The sequence below is a fragment of the Caretta caretta genome, chromosome 11 (assembly GCF_965140235.1).
Source record: "Caretta caretta isolate rCarCar2 chromosome 11, rCarCar1.hap1, whole genome shotgun sequence".
Lineage (NCBI taxonomy): Eukaryota > Metazoa > Chordata > Testudines > Cheloniidae > Caretta > Caretta caretta.
Window position 1 is genome coordinate 62,337,239 of NC_134216.1, and position 24,799 is coordinate 62,362,037.

Consider the following 24,799-nt stretch of genomic DNA (forward strand, 5'->3'; position numbering starts at 1 on the left):
TCATTCACTTGAGCTCCTCGTGCAGTGTCACCCAAAAGTGGTTATTTTGACCTTGGTCAACCTGTACCAAGCCCACTGATCACGTGTTTTTGCGTTTTCTTTTCTTTGTGAGCTGGTCAATCAGCTGACATGTTTCAAAGTCTCATGTTGAAACATGCACAGATAGAGCCTCAATTAACCATTAAGTACAATTCAGCACTCTCAGTAAATTTCCACACCACCTGTCTGATGCTAAGAGAATCCTCTAGCAAATGGAGACATACCAAGCCATACGAAATTCGTGTTCACCACATTCATTCAAAACAATCACAGTAGTTCATAATAATAATTTGTTAAGCATAAGGAGAAAAAGCTATTGATTAATAGTAGTTAGCCATGCCATCATAAAGTTTTGGAAACTTTGTAAATATTGAAGTAATTGATCATGAGTTAGTCCCCAATCATAGTCCAGGTTGCTATTCATTACCTTTCCAAAGAATTAGAATAGAATGACTTCTATAGATTAGCAAAAAAGAATCCTCTTATTTCTAGTGCAAATGATATATTTTATTGGTCTATAGAGAGAGATTGCAGGTAAAGAAAGAAAAATAGGATGCACGCCAAATAATGGAATACAGGTTCAGGTATTCAGTCTTCAGATACTTACAGAAGAAACAAAGGCATAAAAGAAAAGAGTTGATATAATTGTATGGGTTACAAAAAGGTTTGATTAAGCTGATCATGGGAACGCTCTAGAGAAGCTATTTTCCTCCACATTTGGTCAACTTAAAGTGCAATTTAAATTGTAGCAGTAGTCACAGTAACAAAAGGTACAATAAGATGTTCTGACATTGGAAAAGAAGTGTAGCAGAGCTGTTTAATATCTTTGCAATTGTTCAAAATGCTAATGTACGTTGTTCTTAATGGTTATGAGGGAGGTGTTAACTTTAGTGGAAGCAGAAGCTATAATCTCTGGTATGTTAGCGATATTGTCATTATTTAGTCTTAAGACTCTATTAAAGAGCTAGTAACACAAGTAATGATATCTAATGTGTATTTCAGACTCTTCTAACATTTAGAAATAAAACTGATGCATCCAAGAGGCAGCATATTACCACAAGAAGTGAAAGTTTGTACTTTTAGGTTGTAAATAAAAGTGACGATGGAGATAATTCAGATAAACAAAACAGAAAATATTTTAGCAAAGGCCTGTTAAGAGTTTGGAAAGGAAAGGCTTTATCAGGGGAAAGGAACATGTTGAGGAGCTTGAAGATATGGGGAAAGCAGTGGATGTGATATATCTTGACTTTAGCAAAGCTTTTGATATAGTCTCCCACAGTAGTCTTGCCAGCAAGTTAAAGAAGTATGGAGTGGATGAATGGACTATACGGTGGATAGAAAGCTGGCTAGGTTGTCAAGCTCAACGGGTAGTGATCAACATCTCAATGTCTAGTTGTCAGCCAGTATCAAGCGGAGTGCCACAGGGGATCGGTCCTGGGGCTGGTTTTGTTCAACATCTTTATCAATGATCTGGATGATGGGGTTGCACCCTCAGCAAGTTTGCAGATGACACTAAACTTGGGGAAGAGGTAGATACACTGGAGGATTGGAACAGGGTCCAGAGTGACCTGCACAAATTGAAGGATTGGGCCAAAAGAAATCTGATGAGGTTCAACAAGGACAAACGCAGAGTCCTGCACTTAGGAAGGAAGAATCCCATGCACTGCTACAGGCTGGGGACCGGCTGGCTAAGCAGCATTTCTGCAGAAAAGGACAGTGGACAAGAAGCTGGATATGAGTCTGCAGTGTGCCCTTGTTGCCAAGAATGGCAATGGCATATTGGGCTGTATTCATAGGAGCATTGCCAGCAGATCGAGGGAAGTGATTCCCCTCTATTCAGCACTGGTGAGGCCACACCTGGAGTATTGCATCCAGTTTCGGTCCCCCCACTACAGAGAATCCAGCGGAGAGCAACGAAAATGATTAGGGGGCTGGGGCACATGACTTACGAGGAGAAGCTGAGGGAATTGGGGTTATTTAGTCTGCAGAAGAGAAGAGAGATGGGGGATTTGATAGCAGCCTTCAACTATCTGAAGGGGGGTTCCAAAGAGGCTGAAGCTAGGCTGTTCTCAGTGGTGATAAATGACAGAACAAGAAGCAATGGTCTCAAGTTGCAGTGGGGGAGGTCTAGGTTGGATATTAGGAAACACTATTTCACTAGGAGGGTGGTGAAGCACTGGAATGGGTTACCTAGGGAGGTGGTGGAATCTCCATCCTTAGCCCAAGCCACGCCACTTCCCCCTGCGGCCAATGGAGCTGCGATCGGCCAAACCTGCAGATGCGGCAGGTAAACAAACCAGCCCGACCTGCCAGGGGCTTATGCTGGCGGGCCGCGTATCAAAGGTTGCCAGTCCCTGCCTTAATCTATCTCTCTGCCTCAGCTCCCCACCTGTAAAATAGTGATAATATCACCTTCTCATTTCAAGGGTGTTATGAAGATAAATTAATTGTTTGTAATCCACTGGGATACTATAGTGATGAGCACCATAGAAAAGCTCAGGAGGAAATTATTCTGTCTTGAAAACAGGGTTTGAACAGTGTGCACTAAATAAGGCCGTGGGTCACAAATTGAACGAAGAAAAAACAAAATACTGACCACCTTCTCACACATTGTGTGTGCATGTGTGTAGAGAGGGTGGGTGAGTGGGAGGGCAGCAGTTAGAGTCAGACCTGGAAGCTAACTGATAGAGAATGTTGTGCTGTCATGCGAGCACTAAGTAATCAGAATGTAACAAAGAGAGATTACTGGAAGGGGGAGCATTTATTTCTCAGAATGCTTGAGGATCTTATAAAGGACATTGTAAACTAAAATATCACACTTGTATCTCAAAATTTTATATTTACTAACACTGAAAATTACCAGAACAGAAAGAGATAGGAGAAAAATTTTTTTCCTCCCTTAATTCCTGCCATCAGTATTAGAACAATAACTTTGCTCCCATATCATGTCCACAACTTTTCCTCAGGCTCAGCAAGAGGGTGGTCACTGGGAACAGCAGCAGGGAAACTGAAGAGGCTACAAATAGGCATTTGCACTGAGATTGGGTGACCCAAAATACGTTGGAAGATGTTATCAGGCCAAAAAAAGCCATCTGGACATCAGCTGAAGAGTAGGGAACCCCATATATGCTGTTTAAAAGGTGCTCTTATCAAAAACATATTTCCCCAAAATAGTCATTTTAAAAAAAATTCAAAATGACTGTTGTTTTTATACATATTGGAAATATCTTTATAGCTAAAAGAAAATGAAAACTAGAAGAAGAAATGAATATGCAGAGAAGAACTTGCTGCAAATAGACTCAAAGAAATGAGTAGTTTGGCAAAGTCAGATAGCTAGACCTCACGAGAATAGAGGAAGCAGTAATCAAGCTTACTCTCATGGAGTGTAGTTTGCAGGAGTGCTCTCACAGATGATGGTTGCACATGGTTATGTACTTTGAGGTATAGGATAATAATATTTCATGAACCACTGATAATCTGAGAAGGGGTAATTTTATACAGTTTTTAAAAATCTTTATGTTCTTATTTCTTTCCTCATGGTGTGAATTTCTTGAATAAATGAAAACAGAATTTACAGAACAGTAAAAATATTTTTGTGGTACTGGAAAAAGAAAAGCCTTGATTTCATGGTTATGGGGATTACCATAGATTGACTAAAAATATTTTTTCTGGGGACCTAATATAGATGGCTTAGTGGATTGTTAAAGCAATGAAAAGCTTTTCACATATACAGTAGAACCTCAGAGTTACGAATACCAGACTTACTAACTGACAGTCAACCATACACCTGATTTGGTACTGGAGATACGCAATCAGGCAGCAGCGGGGCGGGGGAGCAAATACAGTACAGTACTGTTAAACATAAACTACTAAAAATATAAATGGAAAGGTTAAAAAAAAGATTTGGCAAGGTAAGGAAACTGTTTCTGTGCTTGTTTCATTTAAATTCAGACAGTTAAAAGCAGCATTTTTCTTCTGCATAGTAAAGTTTCAAAGCTGTATTAAGTCAATGTTCATTTGTAAACTTTTGAAAGAACAACCATAACATTTGTTCAGAGTTATGAACATTTCAGAGTTATGAACAACCGCCATTCCCGAGGTGTTCATAACTCTCAGGTTCTACCATAAGTCACTCATATGAAGTCAACGCAGGCTATAGTTGTTAACATCTGACCTTTGTGCTCTAATGTATATGAAATGGGAAATGCTTTATACTCTGTCTGACTTCTCGTGGGCAGGTGTCTCCTGACAAAAAGTAACACCAAAATTTGGTGCCTGTATTCCAAATGTAAGCAGAGAGACTAGGGTAAGATTCTTAGCTGGTGTAAATTGGTGTCACTTCATTGCAGGATGTGGATATCTGATGATTTACACCAACTGAGGATCTGGCCCTTGGTCTCCAGCCCTAAATATGGTCCCTGATGGTCTGGGTGAAAGTCTATTAGGATAATATTTGCAGAACGGCCATCATCCACCCTTAGGTACATGAACTAAACAACCGTTTCAGTGTTCTCTGCTATTTATCTTTCATAAGAATCAGCTCACTTTAATGGGAGCAACAAACATTTCTGTGAACTGATTTTTTTTTTAAGACCAGAAGGGATCATTATGATCATTTAGATTTGCTTTCTGTATTGCACTGACCTTAAAATTGCATCCAGTGATTCCCATCTTTGCATCCCAACAACTTGTGGCTAAACTATAGCATACCTTTCAGAAAGATATCCAACCTTAATTAACAATTTCAACTGAAGGAGAATTTATCACATCCTTGGATTAGTTGTAACTGTGACCTGTCCTCAAGGTTATCAATCATCCCACCAATATTAGTGTCACCTGCAAACTTTTTCCCTGAGTCAGGAAAACACTTCAAGTGCCTGGTTCAGTCCATTCCTTTTCAGTATTTAAGCACATGTTTTACCAAATGAGGATGCTTTCCTAAGTTTGGGGCCTTTAACTGGGCAGATGGATGGAAACATAGCACTCTCATACACACACAGAACTAAATGTTCTAAACTTTGCACAGGTGAAGTGCAGTGGAAGATCATGGTGAGTGACTACATATATTACATGAAGACATTCATTTGCTTGAAGTAGTAGTCTTGCCCGCTGTATTTAAACCGTGTACATAGGTGTGAACTATGCAAAAAGGGAGGGGATGGAGAAGGAGATTCACTCTTTTGGAGCAACAGTCCTACCCACATAGTTATAATTTGCAGTTAAAACAAGTCTTAGCAGTACAGAACTGTGTATGTATTTGTCAACTGTTTAAACACACAAGTAATTACTAGTATGGTAAGGCTTATTTAACGGTTTTAAAAGGCAAACGTAAAAATCCTCTGAATAATAATATTGGGAAAAGGCTGTAATGGTAATGGAGACAGAGGAGACTAACAAGAAGAGATTTAGGAAGGCTTAGCCTTTCAAGATGATTATTTAGGGTTAGAGCATATTTTGTAAATGTGTCAGAGTGGAGTGGGTTTTACAAAAATACAGATTTGAGGAAATTAGCTTTATTTGGTCTCTCATTCTCTCTTGCCAATTTCTTTTTAAAAATAACTTTTTTATTGAAGGAACACATCATGACATAATACATGCCATGGGGGAGCTACAAAACTCTTTTAAGAAGGATAGTACCATGTACCCAAACAGCTGTAAAACACAAAGTAATACATCATAGCATTAAGCCTCAACCTTAATCAACATAAGGTAGCTAAGGAGGTATTTTTGTTTTATTTTTAGCTGAGGCTTGGTTTGTAAGCCAGTTGTGGATGCCAGCTAATCCCAATAAGGCTGCCAAATGTCATATTAGTCCATTTCTTTGCATATTGTATAATACTTTAAGACCTTCTGTTGTAGCTGCTTAGAAGAACTTTTTTTTTTTTTGGCCACTTTCTGCCTGATTTGGACATGTTTTTATAACAATTCACTTTCATAGAAAAAGCCACAAAATGTTTTTCATATTTTAAGGACATATTAGATCAATCTGGTCAGTTCTAAAGTTTTTCTTAATTGACTTATTTTTCCCCCACACCTCTTTTGCCTTCCAGAGTTTACCCCTTGTATCTTATCAAATTTGTCGGTTGAGGAGCATTCGAGAGTATCCCTTTATAGCTGCGGGTGGGCGGATGGAGAGATAATTGCTTGTTAATTGCTCATCTAAGTATTGCTAACAATGAATCTGAAATATGTCTGCATATTCTCTTGCCTGTGGAAAATGTTGTATAGGTACAAGATTATTGCTAAAATTACACAGATCCAAATAAAGTTAGAGGAAATAAACCAGACATGGAAATTAAACTTCCCTTCTCCCCAAATCCTAGAAAGGAATCTAGTTCTCAGGCTATTTACATGCAAAGTTTGGAAGACTTTCTTCAGTCATTTCTGGTTATTGGTGAACGGGGAAAGAGTATTATGCTTCTGGAAAAATGTTTTTTTTCCACTCCTCAGTAACTCAGACATCGTTGAAGGGAGTTTTATTTATTTTTCCTCCCATTTCCCCCCCCCCCCAAAAAAAAAAAAACCCACCAAAAACAAAACAAAAAAACCAACAAGACTTCATCTCTGGGCTGGGACCATGCATGGAAAGTTTCAGGATAATTTCAAGAAATTGTTGAGCATTTAAAAAAAGAAAGGAAAAAAAAGGAATTATAAAGAAAGTCCTAATGTAACTTCAGCTGTAGCTCCAGGTATTAAGAAAGCTATAATAAAAATACTTTTATCAAACTTTTTAAAAATTCAGATAATCTTTTTAGAACACAGAAGGGTATAAAAAGGACCTTCTTTTGATGAGGGCACTTTTGTTGAAAACCTACATAATCCTTTCCCAAATCTTTTGGACTTTTTGAGAGAGAGAAGTACCAGAGAGCCCCTTTTCTTGATTAATAATAGGTCTGATAAAATTCTGTATTTGCCAGTTTGAGAGCTGTATTTTTGCTTTAGTTTAGGTACACTGGCTTTTTTAACACTTTTCCAAGAAAAAAATTATTTAATCTTATAAACTGTAATTTCAAATGCATCAATGTTTTTGTGACGTAACCTGTGTATATGGGCCTCAAATGTAGTTGCATCTTTTATGTCGGGAATTTAAAGGCATCTTCTGGCAAAAAGTGTGATAATTTCCCAGGCTGAAACTTAACCAGCACATTTCCTCATAAACACATGTAGATAAGTACAGAAAAATGGGTTTGCATGATTACTCTTGAAAATCTAGCCACAAATTGAGCCAAATTTAAGTTTAGGATTAAGGGAGTTGAAATCAGTTCTGTTCTTTGATTCTTTTTTGTTTTAAAGTGCAATGAAGGTTAATCTGTTGAGGTTTCTGTACTACTGGACATACTAATTATTGCTATCGGTGATTTTGTTTGCACTCCGGGATTACAGTTAAGGGGGTAGGTGGCTGAAATGTACTAGGTTCAACTGTGAGTAAGCGCTTAAGTCTGAAAATCTCAATGTCCACTGGAGCTTTTGTGCATAAGTGTTGCAGGGTCTTCACAGACGGAGGTGCATTTGTGTTTGTAGTCTGCTAATCTAAAAGTGGTTTTCTGATAAGGTTAATGCCCACATAATTCCTCAGGGTCTTGACATAGGGTTTAATTGCCACTTGGCCAACAAATGTTTGTTTTTTGTCCTGTGTGGAATTCAGGGGACCCAGCAATGCAAACTATTGACTGATGGAGGACAAACAAAGGAAATACAGTATTTTATGTTCTTTTAATTCAGGTCCAAGTGGATTTGGATTAAGTGTTTATTCAGTTTGCTGGCTGCTTCAGATGCTGTGGCATATTGATTTCTTTTATTACTAGCAGCCATTTAACCTGACCTCTCCCAGATCCAGTATTTTAAAAGCCATAAATTTTAACTTTACTTCTGAGCAAAGGCTGAAATGCTGTGAAAGCCATTTTATTAGCCGAGCTTTCCCTTGCTCCATGTTCCTGTGTCACCCATGGCAACAATATTTAGAGCTTCTTAAATGAGAGTGGCTGTTGGGCAGTTACAGGAGAAGGGGGGAGCTGCAATAAAATGAACTCATAAACATCTTCAGTGTGTGGGATTCACTGATCAGGGAGCGGGCAGGTGTACATAAGAAATAGTTTATAAGCAAAGGCTTTCCCCCATTTATTTTGTTAGAGATTTCGTTTTCTGCTAGTCTTCTAATTTCTGCAGAAGAAGGGGGGAAAAAGGGATTATTTTATGCAATGATTTTTTTTAATTGCAGGTTAAATCATCAGTAACATTGTAAAGTTTTTCTTCGCTCTCCTAACCCTGGCTTTTCTTTTATAATAATAATAATCTTCCCATGTTGCTATAATACCCTTGATTAATCCCCAAAACGATTCTTGAAAATTTTTAGCTGCAGAGCCCCATATCGGTATGTGTGTTTTTAAAAATGCATCCAGACTAAAACTTACTGTACAAAATTGGCTTGGCACTTCTTAATTTAATCAATTGTAAATAAGATGACTGATTTAAAAGGATTTTTTTTGCATTCACATGCAAATAACTCAGAAACAGCTTCAATTAGAAAACACTGAAAAGCTAGAAGTTCATAATAAGATTTTTTTTTATTTTCTGTTTTTAATTTCAATATAGATATTTTATAAGGTATGTTTTAAAAAAATCTGATTGCAAGATCGGAGCCTAAGATGGTTAAGTGGTTACTCTGGCCCTGATTCAACAAACAGTTTAAATACATGCTTAAATCCCACTGAAGTCAGTGGAATTTAAGAATAGGCTTATCTTAAAGCATATGCTTAATTACTTGGCTAAATATAGATGGATTTAAATATGTGTCTAAAGTTAAGCATTTGCTGGAGTGCTTTACCAAATCAAAGCTATAAGTATAATTTCCATGGACTTGAAGTCAATGGGATTTTTACCTTTGATTCTAATGAAATAATATCAGGCTCCATATTTCCAGTCCCTGGGGCAACCGTGCTTTGTGTCACTCACCAGATCTCTGTCTTGTTCTACACTGAAATATCCCCATTTTTGGACCTACTGTGCTCTACCATGATTAACATTTTGAAAAGATGTTCCTCTTTCTTTCTTTCTTTCTTTCTTTCTTTCTTTCTTTCTTTCTTTCTTTCTTTCTTTGGCATTAATCCACATCTAATACAGAAAATTAGGGCAAGCTTTTTACATTGAAGTCATTGCAAAAGGGGCAGTGTTCCCCAATGTATAGATAGCCTAAATTTAAAGGAACAAGGAAATGTCACACTGGGGAAAATATGCCTGTCTTAAAACAAATCCATGTACCTTGTATTTTTCTTTTTTCTTTTCTTTTCTTTTCTTTTCTTAAGAAAAACTGCCTATTTTGCTGATTATCAGAGCTATGATTGTTTGAACATGCGATTTCTTCCTTAGCCTATCAGCCCTTATTGTGTTTCACATGGGTAGTTCCCTGTGCCCACATGGAGCCATGTTGAAGCAGATGCAGGGGTCCTCCTGTGCATAATGCATTGCAGAATCAGGGTCTGAATTTGTTTCTGAGACAAGTCATTATTGTGGATTTGAGATATCTGTCATTTCCTTAGCAACAGACTGATATAATAAAAACAAGGTTATTACTTCACTGCAGTATCAAGCAAGAACAGAAGCTGAGTGAAAAGGCTCAAATGAAAATATTTGCACCTAAAGACAGGGAAACTGAAACTAGCAAAGTAAATGGCATTTTGTATAAATGTCCACTTTTTTCATATTTCTCAGTAAAAAGAAGTCTCTCTCAAAGAAATGTGTCATCTAACTGATTTGCCTTATTTTCCCCCGTAGCATCCTTCCTCCTACAGTCTATGAAGAAGCATCCTGCTGTGCTCAGAAGTAAAATTTAACATTCTAGATAGCCCCATGTTCTCACATACTTACAGAAGTGAAGTTTCATGGATATAAGCATTGGGCCCCTCATTTGTTGTGCAGCTTTGGTTTGGGATCAAAAAGGTTGTTTTAAAATGTCTGTGCCTTTGTAATCTAGATCGATTTATCGAAAGCATCACGTTCCCTGCTCATCTGTAGCATGGAACAGATCTGTGATTTTATCAGCGAGGGGGGAGAATTGAAGTAAACAGGACACTGGAATTCTTACTTCTCTTCTGTTTTGGACTGATCAATTTACAAAGAGCCTGAACTCGGAATCATATTTTCTGAAACCTGAAGATTTTCCAGTCTGTTCGGCCTTTCCCATATGCATTCTCCCCTCGTAGGTTATAACAGCTAAATCCTAGAATGTATTTAATAGACATAAATCATCCTTAGGAGAAATCTCCTGTTTTGAAGACAGTAAAGTAGCTTAATTTATTCCTAGAGTCACACTGACCGCAGGCCCCTCAATTTGCACCAAATGGGAAAAAAACACAAGTTATCTTGGGGTAGAGACTCAAATTCCTATGAAAACATTTTGCCGCTTGTAGTGCTATGGTATAAAGTAAAAGGTTGTGTCAGAGGTTAAACTGTGCAATCAAATAAAGAAAGCTACTTATTCTAATAGGTGGCATCAAATTTTGTGACGAGACTAACTTAGTTTGTATTTTGTCTAAAATGTTCATCACAAAGCTAAACATGTCTTTGCTTTAAACTAAATTTCTTCTTAATTCATACTCTTATTTCTGTGACTGTGTGAAGCTCATTAACGTTTTGCAGAGATGTATAGAAAAACTCATGTTTAGTGACTGGCAGTTTTTCTTCTTGAAATATTAACACATTGCCTCACAACTGCAGTATCTGTTAGTGGTAGACTGTCAAAAATGGTTACACCAGGGTTCGTTCCCAACACAGCATCGTCCTGCATTTCTGACTTATATCTAGTGACTTCATTAGTCCGTGCATTTCCTCCTCAGCTAATGAACAGCATCCTTTCCTGGCCTTCAAGATGTAAACCGCCATTATTCATAGTTGAAATTGTAGATCTTACAAGTATGAACTAATTTGCAATCATCATATACAGTAAAGTAGATTGAAATGTCAGTAAATCTAAGTCTGTAGCAAACTTTTTCGATCAGAGAACTTGTTAAATTCCCTGATGTGTTGATTTTTCTTTCTTAGATGTATCTGTCAGGTGTAACATTATTCAGCACTTGGTATTTCTGCTTCTAATTTAGGATACTTGGCTTGAAGTATAAACCAACTAGAAGATGCATGTTATCTCTTATTTGTGAGTGCAGGAAATTTAGCACATTTTCCTTGCTTTTATCAAGTCTTTCATAATGTCTTCCATGCTTACTAAATGAGCCAGTGTTGAAAGGGCCATAGCATCATTAAGGTCTCTCTACAGAAATAGCCTCTGATAGCTACTCGCTTGAAAAGCACAAACTAAACAGTGCAATGACTTTGAAATCCCTCCTTTCCAAATCATTCTGAGTGTCTGAGCAGTTGATGTTTCAGGAAGTTTGAGAGAGAGAGAGAGAGAGAGAGAGAGAGAAAAGTCCTTTTCAACTGTATACATTGTGACGCCTACCAGAAATATATGTAATCATATTAAACTAAGACTGGTCGCAAAAAAGTGAACATGAATTAACTGAGTCACTGTATAATCTTATGTGACCCTTGTGGGCAGGGACCATGACTATCTTTCTGCTTTCTGAGGTGCCTAGCGCACCAGGTTGTTGTTAATGACAACTACTTTTTCTTGTGACCTAGTGCTTGTTAAGAGGGAAACTTACACTTTTTTCTTTTATACATCAATTTATTTAGAGGAGGATTTTCACTGGTTGCCTACCTCCGCTTTTGCCTTTGGAAATCCTCCCCCTGACCTTAAGTTGACCAAGTCTGTTGTTCTTGTATACTTTACTATAGTTTGAATACTTCTCTGTGTGATTTTTGGGAAGCCTGAAGGCACTGTTTTATGAGCTTGATATCAATACCTTAAGATTCTGTACAGTTGTAAGCCTGCCTTACTCTCCTTGACTGAGAGCTACGGTGCTTCTGTAATTCTGTTTTCCTTTCTGTTTGCCAGCTTCAACTCTGCTGTGTCAAGTTAAGAATAGCAATGCATTGTCTGCTTATTTGACTAGTGTAAATTAATCAGTTGACCAAACACATTTTTAGTTTAACATCAGCACACACATGGGTATCAGCAGCACAGACATACAAAATTCAACCTATTCCATCAGTTCCTTTGCATGTAAGCAAAAGATCGAGGTCATATGCCCAAGTCAGGTCATGGCAAGTCAAGTCTGGGTCAGGTTATTCTCTGCCCAATGACTCTGTAGTTGAGTAGTCTAGCTGCTGGGAGTGGTTTTGTTAACAATCTTCACATTGTCCCAGCTTCCAGAGGCGTAAATGGTAGGATATCCACTCTCCTTTGGTAAAAATTCTTTTTTGCCTGTTCAGCTATAAAAAAAAAAACATCCTCACCATACACCATGCAGCAGAAAGTAGTAATACATATTCAGGGTTTCAGTAAATCTAATTCCTGACCATTCATAATCTAATACAATATTGTATTTAATAATTACTCCATTCCCTTTTCCCTTCCGTTTTTCCTCAGAAATGGTCATAACCACATTATAGCTCTAAATACTCTCTCTTAAGCATGTTGTTATCATTTTTGTTATTATGAGGAATCACTATATAAAATTAATGATAAACACAAGTTCAGGCTGTTTTAGGGGCTTTTTTTATTAACATGACCAATACAGGTTGATACCTCTTCCTATTCCCCTTCTTTCTTGAACCCTCTTCCCCCCACTTTTCTGGATGGCCACTTCTCCCCATAATAGTTGCATTATTTACCTATTTACCAGTCTTCTGGGTGGCTGGACAAGGGGCAGCATGCTTGAACCTGGTCTGTTCCCATCCAGCATAAGAGATTAAGGGGTAGGTTTGTTTGCATGTTGGAGAGAGAGAGATGGGATGTGAATGGAAATGTGTGACCCATACAAAGATGGAAAGGTAATAACAGGAAGAAAACTTGTCATCTACTTGTATATCAAAGAAGAACAGAGTCAGTAATGGTATTGGTGTCAAAGAATGAATCAGGCAAACAGTAAAGCTACACCTGACACCATTTCCCTGTTAAAAATAATCACTTTGACCAGGGTCAGTAAGAGGGAAATTGCCCATCTAACATATGGTCCAGAATAAATGTTGGTCTCCAAGGAAAGAAATCACTGAGATCAGAAAGACATGACCTCCAATACTTTGGAAGTTAGCCTAGGAGGTAATTATTCGAGCCATCATGGAAAGAAAGAAAGATCTGTATAGCCTAAGCTAAGTTTAGATCTTGGAATATTGCACATAAACACTGTCAGAATTATTCATTTTGAATTGGTCCTGTTTATAAGCTATTCCTGATTTTATTAATATATTTTGTTTATACGTATTCACTGCATCATCTAGACTAGCAGTTTTCAACCTATGACTTTACACAAATGATTCACCTACACCATTCATTATTTGCTGTTTGTGATGTTTAATTGGTCACCTAAGTCCCAGGGTATTGTTTCTGGAAGAATAATGAATGAAGAACCCACTTGTTTGAACACAAATATCCTGGCCTACATGTGAGTTCAGGTATTCGTAAGAAGAACAACCAGTACTCAAAGAACATTGTGGAAAAAAAACTGCTTATGAATACTGTATAAATAGCGTGGACATTGTCAAACCAAACAGCCATTCATAACTCAGAGGATTTTTCACATATGCTGCTTATGCCATATTCAAACAGCTCTACTAACAGACTTTTTTAAACTTAGTGTATTAGGAGCAAAACAGATTTATCAAGGGATATAAGAGAACCGATTCATCAGTAAGAGAAATCTAATACTAGACTATGACAAGCTGAGTAAAGATGATCTACAAAGGATAATAGAGAAGGGTTCACCCACGTTTTGGACACTGCAGTTAAGTTCAGGTCAGTCTATCACAAAAGGGTTGTGGCATCAACAGAAGGGGACCCGAGAAAGGTCAAAAATTGTCAGAAGAAAGGAAATATGTCCATAGGAGAGGAGATTTTAAAAATTAGGAATATGTATGTATGTATCTTAGAAGTAAAGGATTATAAAATAATGAACAGTTTACAGAAAGTAAATCAGGTGCTCCTATTTACCCTTTATCATACAACCAGAACAGGGGAACATCCAATAAAATAAAAACACAACAAATTTAAAACTGATGATAGGTAATATTTAGTACACAGTGAATTAACCTGTGAAACTCATTGCTTCACTATTTGTGACCCAAATCTTAATGGGAATCAGAAAAGAAATAAGAAAAGGCGTACTTGTGGCACCTTAGAGACTAACAAATTTATTTGAGCATAAGCTTTCGTGAGCTACAGCTCACTTCATCGGATGCTGCATCCGATGAAGTGAGCTGTAGCTCACAAAAGCTTATGCTCAAATAAACTTGTTAGTCTCTAAGGTGCCACAAGTACTCCTTTTCTTTTTGCGAATACAGACTAACACGGCTGCTACTCAGAAAAGAAATAGGTATTTACATGAACAATAAGAATATCTACAGTTATTGCATAGGATGGATTTTGTACAAGGGATATAAATTCTCATGCTGCAGCATATAAGCCAAACATAAATTGCTGGGGGGGAGCGGGTAAAGGGAAAACTTCCACAAAGAGCAGTCTATTCCATAATTGTTCATTATGGGTTTTTGTGCATCTTAAAGCATCTGGTAATGGCCACTCTCTGTGAAAGGATACTAAGTAGAGGGGTCATTGGTCTGCCTGTTTGTGGCAGTTCCTACATCTCTTAACAAGTAGATTGACTAGCATGATTGTCACAGCCCTCACGAAGAAAGATGAAGGAAATAAAAACTGAAATGGAAAAGGTGTTAACTGTAAAACTGTCTGAGAGTTAGACCTAACTCTTCTCTTAAAGTAAACACCTTCACTAAATATTCCCATTTTAATAAGGGAATAATTTAATAATTGATAGCACCATCATCAATAATGAAAAATTTAATCAATGTTCGTCTGGATTCAGATATTCTTTCATTGGCAGATTTTAGTGCTAGAGTGGGAAGTTCCAATGTTGCCATTGAAATCTCAGACAAAATGATTATAGCCTGAGGAAAAGGGCAACTAAATGCTCAACTGTTAATCTGTTCGAGAAGGACCTTGATAAGCTTTTGAATAAATGAAGATACCTTTTAAAATGACAGAATATGGGGAGCTCACAGATGAAATTTCACTTTCATTTCTAGTGAGTGGGAAGTGTAGTTAATCTTTAGTATTTCACCCCATCTTTTGAAGGTAACACAATATTTTATAATATTAGGCCATGAAATGATCAAAAGCTATTGAACTTTTGCTTTAATTTTAGGGATATTAGCAGCGATTTCAATTATTTAATGAAGCATTTGACTGACTTTACTAGATAAATAAATAGTGTTCTGGCTTTTTTTTCTTTTTGAACAGCAAACGTAAATCATTACATGAAAGTGACTAAGTGTTCTCCTTGGGAAAAAAAACAGGAAGTTCCTAGTTATTGCTAAAATTAATTCCTCAGAGGGACTTTCACGGTAGGACAAGCTGGCAAAATATAGAATGCTTATACAAAAAGTTGCATACTTTGCCAATAACTTTGTGTTTCCCATGCAATTGTTGAAGATTAAAGAGTCTTCTCTCACAACCCAGATTGTACTGGATAATATGGAATCGTGTAAGAAAGACTGTATCTTAATATGTACACACAAACTGTCTGAGGGGGGTGATGGGATGGGGAAGAGGTGTTGGGTAGAGTGATGGGCAGGAGTTCCATAAGGTGGGGTATAGAAACATGAGCAAATGAGGGGACAGGGTTAAAAGTTTGGGGACGGGACAAATTAAGGTTGTACAAGTAACTTTAATTCTGGCATTTCCTAACTTCTGAGTGCTTGACTTTGCAACATGAACAATGCTCTCTCTCTACGTAAGTGACTGCATTTAAAAAAAAAACTTAAAATTTAAAAAATAACCATCATTTCTTTATATGGAATTATATTGACCCCCCCCCCCCATGGGTCATCTGTAGAGCTGCAATGTTATATCCATAGAACAGTCTTCTATCACTTGAGCTAATGGAGCAACTGGTAGCAGTAGAAGGCTGTTACCTTCTGTGTGGACAGGGGTGGAGACATACACTTTGCCGGTTGGCTTCACAGCTGTTTGCTACACAGTAAAGGAGTGTAGAGACTCCAGAATAGTGGGTTCAATTCCAAATTCTGTAACGGATTGCTCTCAAGGGGTTACAGAGTCATCTTCTTGTGTCCCCTTCTGCTTCCATCCCAGCCCTTCCTACCTCTTTCCCCTCCTCTGTTGTGCATCCCCTTTGCCCTATTCTTGTTCCGATCTTCCTTCCAGGTTCCTACCCTATCTTTCTCCAGCTTCTGCCTCTATCATTTCTCTTGTTCCTGTCCCCTATCTGCTCCTGTTTTTTAACACACTGCCCTACTGAGTTCCTGCCAGTTATCCCACCCTCTACTTTTCCCCCTCCCAGATCCCATTCCCTACCCCTCTGCATTTGAGTCAGACTGTTTCCTTATCATCGTCATTAGTGCCTAGGCACTGTGCTGTAGGGTAAGTCCTCCAGGGAGTGTAGAGATGTCACACTTGTACCTTCTTCATGCAGTCTTTGATTCCTTGGCACACTTCCTGCTGGTGCAGAAACTAGGCAGCCCAAGTTGGAGCAGTTGCAGGTTGCAGCTACACAGACCAGTAAGGAGTTCGTTACCTCTCCGCTGTTCATAGTTCCTGTTCATAATAAAGAGTGTATCTTGATGCCACTCTGCTCAGCAGTGAGATACAATGTGGTGCCAGGAATGGGGCACAGCATGCTGGAAGACCTAGTGAGAGGTAACAATGAACTGGCTATTACAGAGCATGTGCAGCTGCAAGTGACTCCTCCACCAGCCATGAGAAAAGCTGAATATACCTCGAAACAATTCAAACAGCAGTATGAGCTGTGTATGAAAGCCACTGGGGCAAATAAACTGGAGGATGAGCAAAAGATTGATCTGCTCTTAACAGTGGCAGGCACAGAAGCCTTTCCTGTATACACTGTGTTCCATACAGATGGTGGTGGGGAAGGAGAGAAAAGCTTGGCAGAAAAAATGAAAATGTTTAAGGATCATTTTGTTCGTAGAAAAAATGTACTGATGAAAGAGATGTCCAGGATGAGACCACAGAATGAAGGGGAGACAACAGAGGAGTTTGTCTAACTTAAAACTAAAAAGTCAGTCCTGTGAATATGGAATATTAAAAGACTCTCTTTAAAGACCACATTGTTCTGGGGTGTAACAAAAACAAAGGCTATGAACAGTTACTAAGGGAGATGGATTTGACACTAGAAAGAGCAATATGTGTATGCCAAGCATTTTAACAAACAACAACAAAGCCTAGAGAAAGACACACACCACATAACTGAGAGTATCAGAACTTAACCAGCAAGGGAAAGTTCACAAAAACTAAATTGGCCAAGAACGGGCACATGGAAACCAAGAGGCAATGCCAGCGATGAGGCAACCAGCATATGTATAGGAAATGCCCAGCATTCAGGCTAATATGTAGAAACTGTAATAAAACCAACCATTGTGCTAAAATGTGCAGAGAAAGTGCATGTATTGGGTGCAGAAAGGAATTCCTTAAGTGAAGAGAGAAAGCTGTTCTTAAGCCCAATATTGGAGGAGGCTGAAAACTCAAAAGATTAGCACCATTTGTGCACATTTTAATTAGCCAATCTGAGATACAAGATAGACACTTTTCAGAGTAGCAGCCGTGTTAGTCTGTATTTGCAAAAAGAAAAGGAGTACTTGTGGCACCTTAGAGACTAACAAACTTATTTGAGCATAAGCTTTCATGAGCTACAGCTCACTTCACTGGGGCACAAGTAAATGTGATAACAGAAAATGAAATTGAGATGCAAGGAGCACAAGAACATGGGATTTTGAAAAGTGTCCATGAAAGACTACAATGGAGGAACAATTCCAGTGCTGGGAGAAAAGGAGTACTTGTGGCACCTTAGAGACTACCAAGTTTATTTGAGCATAAGCTTTCGTGAGCTAGTACAGACTGATGCTTCAATACAAGGGAAAACATAAAACAAGAGTTTGTGATAATGCACAGAGACAAGCAACCAGACTTTTGCCTACACACAAGAGATATTTGGTCTTGTTAAGAGGATGTATACTATAGAGAGTCAGAAAGAAAACATAGAACTGGATATTCAAGTATTGCTCTATAAAGCTGTATTCCCAGGAAATGGACGTCTCCCAGTAATATACAAGATACGGTTAAGAGAAGATGCAGGACCTGTGGTTCATGCTACATGAAAAGCTCACCAACTTTAAAAGGGAGGCTAGAAGAGGAGTTGCAAAACATGACATCAAATACTATCATTTGGAGAAAAGAAGAGTCAACAGGTTGGATTCGCTCTTTAATAATTGTAGAGAAAAAATGGCTGTGTTGAGACCCTAAGGAGCTGAACAGAAACATAAAAAGAGAATACTCCCAGTTGCCCACAAGGATGTGAACTGTTGTCTGAAACGGTAGGAGCCAAATTCTTCAGCAAGTTAGATGTATCGAGGGGGTTTTGGCAAATCATCTTTTGAACACTGAGAGCTCCAAGATCTGCGCTTTCAAAACAGAACTTGGCAGATACTGCTTCCTAAGACTGCTTGTTGGCGTATGTTTGGCTCAAGAAGTATTTCACCCTACAATGAGCCATTTGCTAGAGGGTCTGGCAGGCATAAAAATGTACAGTGATGATGTAATAATTTGGGCCAGTTCTGTCACTGAGCATCAGGAATGAGGAGAGTACAGTAAATTGTCAGAGCTAATAACCAATTGAATAAGACCAAATGTCAATTTCAGACAACAGAAATTATATACTTGGGAGAGATTGACTTCCGAGGGCAGCTTTCCGATCAATCAAAGATTCAAGTAAACCTGAACATGACTTTTATGACTTTCCCTATAGTCGGAGTGTCAAAGCAAAAGCTCTCACAAGCCACTGACTGCACTACACAGAAAGGTGCTTGGAGAAGCACCACCAATGGTACAGTAACTGCTTTTGAAAAAGAAAAAGTATGACGTAACTCTGGATTGCCAGTTGTTTGCCAACACAGGTGTCGGCTTTTTCCTTTCCCTGCGGGTGCCCGACCCCGCTCAGCCCCAGGCCCCACCCGCGCTCCACCCCTTCCCCCTAGACGCCGACCCAGGCCCCACCCGTGCTCCACCCCTTCCCCCAAGATGCTGCCCTGACTCTTCCTTTCCTGCCCAATTCCGCCCCCTCCCCCGTTCCTCCCCTTCCCTGCTAGTGCCTCCTGCATGCCGCGGAACAGCTGATCGTGGTGGGTGAGAGGCACTGGGTGGGGAGAGGAAGGAGTTGATCAGTAGGGCCACCAGTGGGCAGGAGGCACTGAGGAGGGGGCGGGGAGGGGCTGGCTGCCAGTGAGTGCTAAGCACCGACTAATTATTTTCCATGTGTGCTGGAACCCTGGAGCACCCCCGGAGTTGGCGCCTATGGATGCCACATTAGTAAAGCCAGACACTCTCCCAAGAGCACAAGCTCCATCTGACAATACATAGCCTGGAATAGACAGTAAACACGCACGTGAACGTGACAAGTGGCAGGTATATGGGATGAACTGTATACAGAAACAGTTAAAGATGAAATGCTGCAAGGAGTGATACAAGCAATAACCAAAGGAGTCAAAAATCAACCCTTCCCTCCTGCATACCCCTACTGTAAAAAGGAGGTTTCAGTGATCTCCGGAGTGCTCTTGAAGGGAACACAGATCGTGGTTCTCCAAGGGATGAGAAGGAAAATATTGGAATGAATACATGGAAGCATACCTGGGAATAACCAAATCAAAAAGGAGAGCTGGAGAAATTGTTTTCTGGCCGCAGATGAATAGTGACATTGATGGCAAGCAGCTGTGGAACATGTCAGAAGTACAGAACTCCTCTACAACCGATGTGTAAATACTCAGTTGCCAGATAAAAACAAAGGATGACCAAGGCTATGGCTACGTTACAGCATAAGTTATGTCACTCAGGGCATGAATTAGCTACACACCCCTCCCCCCCCCGAGCAATATAACTTATGCCAATTTAAGCACCGGTGTTGACAGATGATGTCAGCGGGAGAGCTTGATTTCGCCACTCGTTGGGGGTGGATTAAGTCAGCGTCAGAGGTCTCTCCCATTGGCTTAGAGCAGCTCCACTAGAGAGCTCTCTAGTGTAGCCATAGCTGAAGAAGTCTGTCGATAGTGAGGAAAGGACTGGGAAAGCACAATCAGACAGAATTTTACAATAAAAGAGCAAGACCTTCCACAGTTAAGAAAACAAAGAGTCAGTGAGAAATGGGCAAGAAGGGCACTGGCCAGTCAAAGTTAAAGTATGGGTGAGGTGACTCTTCCATCACTCAGTGATCACGGATGAAGGCAAAATCTTACTAAGGAATCATAAGTATCTGCTCAAAGATACCGACAACTTTGCACAGATGTGTGTCTGCTCTCACTTCACTTAAGATTAAAGCAATTCATAAACTGACCCTGTTATTGACCATGAGACTGACCAGTCTGTTACAAACAAGGATTTGACAAAAGGGGGTTTGCAATACAGCAGATTGGGAAGACTGCTGAAATGCCCTAAGAGATTGAATGAGACATATTAGCGTTGTGTTTAAGTGACCTGAACAGTTGAGTCAGAGTTACTGTATTTGTAATAATTTGATAGTGTTTTGAAGTAAATCTTCCAGAAAGTGTACAGATGCCACACTTCCTGTACACTCTAGATACAGTGTTTGTTTTCTTAGACATACTGCATGGCTGGGGGCAGAAACAAAGAACACCAGCACAAGGCTGCAACTACACAGAATATTAGGAAGTTTCTTGCCTCTTTATGTACATAGTTCTATTCATAATAAAAAGTTTACCTTGAAACGGGACTGCCCATCAGTGAAATAGAACAGACACTAGCAATAGGGGTCATTCACAGCATAGGATACATGGTTACTCTGCTCTCAGTTCCAGCACTGACAGCCCTGTGTAACGGGAGGACCAACTGCAGAAAAAGTCCTGATTCATCTCTGAAGATCTGAGATGTATCGTGCTCTGTGGAGATGGCATATGTGTCGTCCACTCAGTATGTAGGAGTTGTGAGAGGCAAGAACATGCCCAATACAATTGGAATCTTCAGAGAATTTAGCTGCCAGACTTTAACAAGTCTTTGCTGAGCATGGGCTAACCAAGATTTTTCAGGTTTCAGAGGAACAGCCGTGTTAGTCTGTATTCGCAAAAAGAAAAGGAGTACTTGTGGCACCTTAGAGACTAACCAATTTATTTGAGCATGAGCTTTCGTGGCTGTAGCTCACGAAAGCTCATGCTCAAATAAATTGGTTAGTCTCTAAGGTGCCACAAGTACTCCTTTTCTTTTTGCAAGATTTTTCAGAGGCTTGTAACTTGACCAAATTAGATCAAATTTTCATGAACATGGTAAAACACAAGTCTGACAGCAGAGCTATTCCCCTGCCAAATTTCAAGTCCCTGCTCCAAAGCATGGAGGCACTAGCGCATCTCAGCTAAACAGCTGTAAGAATATTTTTAACATGGACAAAAAAACCACGGTTCCCTAACCTTGTTCTCAAAAAAAAGCTGAACCATTTTAGCTGAAACTTTCCAAAAATAAAACCAGCATGAGGCAGACACACAAAGTAGGAAAATTCACCCTGAAAGGTTATATTTAGTGTGATATAGTTTTAAATTCTCCATTTTCTCTAACCTCTCTCACAGTGCCTCAGTATAAGTGCAAATGCTGTGTAAAATTTCCTGTTTATTTGGAGATTGATATGGACTTCACTGATCAGTTAAGTCTTCCAGCCTGAATTGCTTGCTTATTTCTATTTAAGACAACCTCTTAAGAGTATTTAAACCTAGTTTTTTATGTATTACTTCTTTCTTGTGGAGGTGGGAACTCTGTGCATAACATTCTCCAAACCCGCTGTTAATGATGTTCTATTAATTATTTGCCAGTGATGCAGGCAGTAGCTGCTCCCCATGGAAATCAAAGGCATCACCTCTGTAATAATCTTGCCTACATTTGTCCAGACAGAAGTCCTAACCCTAGGTCTGCTTCATGGCCTTGTCCAGTTCCAGAGTTGTATTTAGTTTAGCTGATGCAGCGTACCATGCTCTAAGTTACTGAGAGCTGTGTAGTGGCTTCCTGTCCAAACCTAGCAATCAGAGCTGTTTTCTGACTGAAAAGCTCTTTCTGTGCTGATCAGAGAGGTTTTCACTTTGCCCTTTCTTTTGCAGTGATTATGCTTCCCTTGTCTCTTGTTCCTCACTCTCCGCCTGAGACAGACACCACAGTGCCTTTTACTGTTGCACACGTTTTGAGTGATTTTAAGCACCTTTATGATGTATGCAAGTCAATGCTCTAAATCCATTTTAGCACTCACTAATTTGGCAATAATGGCAGTCTCCAGAATGGCAATTAATGAACAAAAGAAGGTTGCATTTCGTGACCTAGCAACCAGGTTTCCCTTAAACTGGGTTTCTGTCTTTTCATTTTTTTTAACCTCATGTCAAAGTCCCTAGGGAATGGCAGTGTAAATTGCTTTGTGTAGACTCTTATGATGATTCGACATTTGGTGCCAATGCTTAGCTTTTCCCGTTTCTTTTAAGATTTCACTAATTTATTTTTTTATTTCTCAGCCCTTACTTTTCACACAGAAAAATGGATATTTAAAATGACTGAGACTCATTCCAGAATTGCTGAAATAACAGCATAATATCAATATTTCTGCTTTTCTTGTGATCCTAGACTCTCTTCAGTAGTGACAGTGAAATTGTAGGTGAAAGTCTCTTGTTCTGATGTCATCCAGCTACTTGTGGTGGTAACACCTATCGACACTGTTTTATCTGTTGTGCTTTTTAGTATGGCTTAGAGCACATAAGCTGCTTTTATTTTCTACCTTTATTGGTTCCATTTCCTGACTTGTCATATACAAATTAAGTGAAAACCAAAATACTATTTCAAATTGAGTCAGATCTATGCATTTCCTACATTTCCCTCCTGATTTGTGTATCTTGGAACTCTCACTTTCCTTTTAGCTTTCCCACCTCTTGAAATCCGTTTTTGTAAGTGAAAAATCTTGGTAAATTGCAGTGCGGCACAGCTATTATATTAGCAGTAACCTCCCCAAAAAATTCTGTCAGCCATGAGCTGGATGTGTTCATAGACAGAAGACGTCTCCTAGGAATCTAGTTGATTTCTCCTGAGAAGGAAAGAGGCCACATCACTGAGCAAATAAGTTTGTATTTTGTTTGTTTTGCTAGAAATTTTTATGCTTTGGTCCTGAAAAACATGCCGAGTGAATTGATAGCATAGCATAGCCTTCAGCTTACGTGACTTGAAGTGAAGGCTTTGGATAAAGACCTTGTAGGAGATCTGGGGATATATTCTCACAAGAAATTTGTTTGCAAATATCTACTGTTCATGCAATCTGAGCCATTCCAAAAGCCAAAAATTTGTTTTTCATAAGTATTTTTGTGAGCTCTAAGGATACATCATCTCTAACAGGGACCTTTCAGCAGTGTCCTGAGTTGGGGTTTTTGCTGTCAAAGGTACAGGAATCATTGCAAGCCTCACCTTATGTTTGGTCAGAGGGGAGCTCCAGAAAACCACTGGTAAAATGTCTCTTCCCCAAATCTTAGCTGGAATCTCTATAGAACTTTGTTTATCTTGATAGGTTTCAGAGTAGCAGCCGTGTTAGTCTGTATTTGCAAAAAGAAAAGGAGTACTTGTGGCACCTTAGAGACTAATAAATTTATTTGAGCATAAGCTTTCATGAGCTACAGCTCACTTCATCGGATGCATTCAGTGGAAAATACAGTGGGGAGATTTATATACATAGAGAACATAAAACAATGGGTGTTACCATACACACTGCAAGCAGAGTGATCACTTAAGGTGAGATATTACCAGCGGGGAGGGGGGAAACCTTTTGTAGTGATAATCAAGGTGGGCCATTGCCAACAGTTGACAAGAACGTCTGAGGAACAGTGGGGGCGTGGAATAAACATGGGGAAATAGTTTTACTTTGTGTAATGACCCATCCACTCCCAGTCTCTATTCAAGCCTAAGTTAATTGTATCCAGTTTGCAAATTAATTCCAATTCAACAGTCTCTTGTTGGAGTCTGTTTTTGAAGGTTTTTTGTTGAAGAATTGCAACTTTTAGGTCTGTGATCGAGTGACCAAAGAGATTGAAGTGTTCTCTGGCTGGTTTTTGAATGTTATAATTCTTGATGTCTGATTTGTGTCCATTTATTCTTTTACGTAGAGACTGTCCAGTTTGACCAATGTACATGGCAGAGGGGCATTGCTGGCACATGATGGCATATATCACATTGGTAGATGTGCAGATGAACGAGCCTCTGATAGTGTGGCTGATGTGATTAGGCCCTATGATGGTGTCCCCTGAATAGATATGTGGACACATTTAGCAATGGGCTTTGTTACAAGGATAGGTTCCTGGGTTAGTGGTTCTGTTGTGTGGTGTGTGGTTGCTGGTGAGTATTTGCTTCAGGTTGAGGGGTGTCTGTAAGCAAGGACTGGCCTGTCTCCCAAGATCTGTGAGAGTGATGGGTTGTCCTTCAGGATAGGTTGTAGATCCTTGATGATGCGTTGGAGAGGTTTTAGTTGGGGGCTGAAGGTGATGGCTAGTGGCGTTCTGTTATTTTCTTTGTTGGGCCTGTCCTGTAGTAGGTGACTGCTGTGTACTTTTCTGGCTCTGTCAATCCGTTTCTTCACTTCAGCAGGTGGGTATT

The 24,799-nt window shown here is 39.3% G+C and overlaps 1 protein-coding gene across 3 annotated transcripts in view; it reads left to right on the forward strand.

Annotated features, from left to right (window-relative positions):
* PARD3B (par-3 family cell polarity regulator beta) overlaps window positions 1–24,799 on the forward strand; it is a 608,177-nt gene that overhangs the window by 397,798 nt on the left and 185,580 nt on the right. The window lies entirely within an intron of this gene.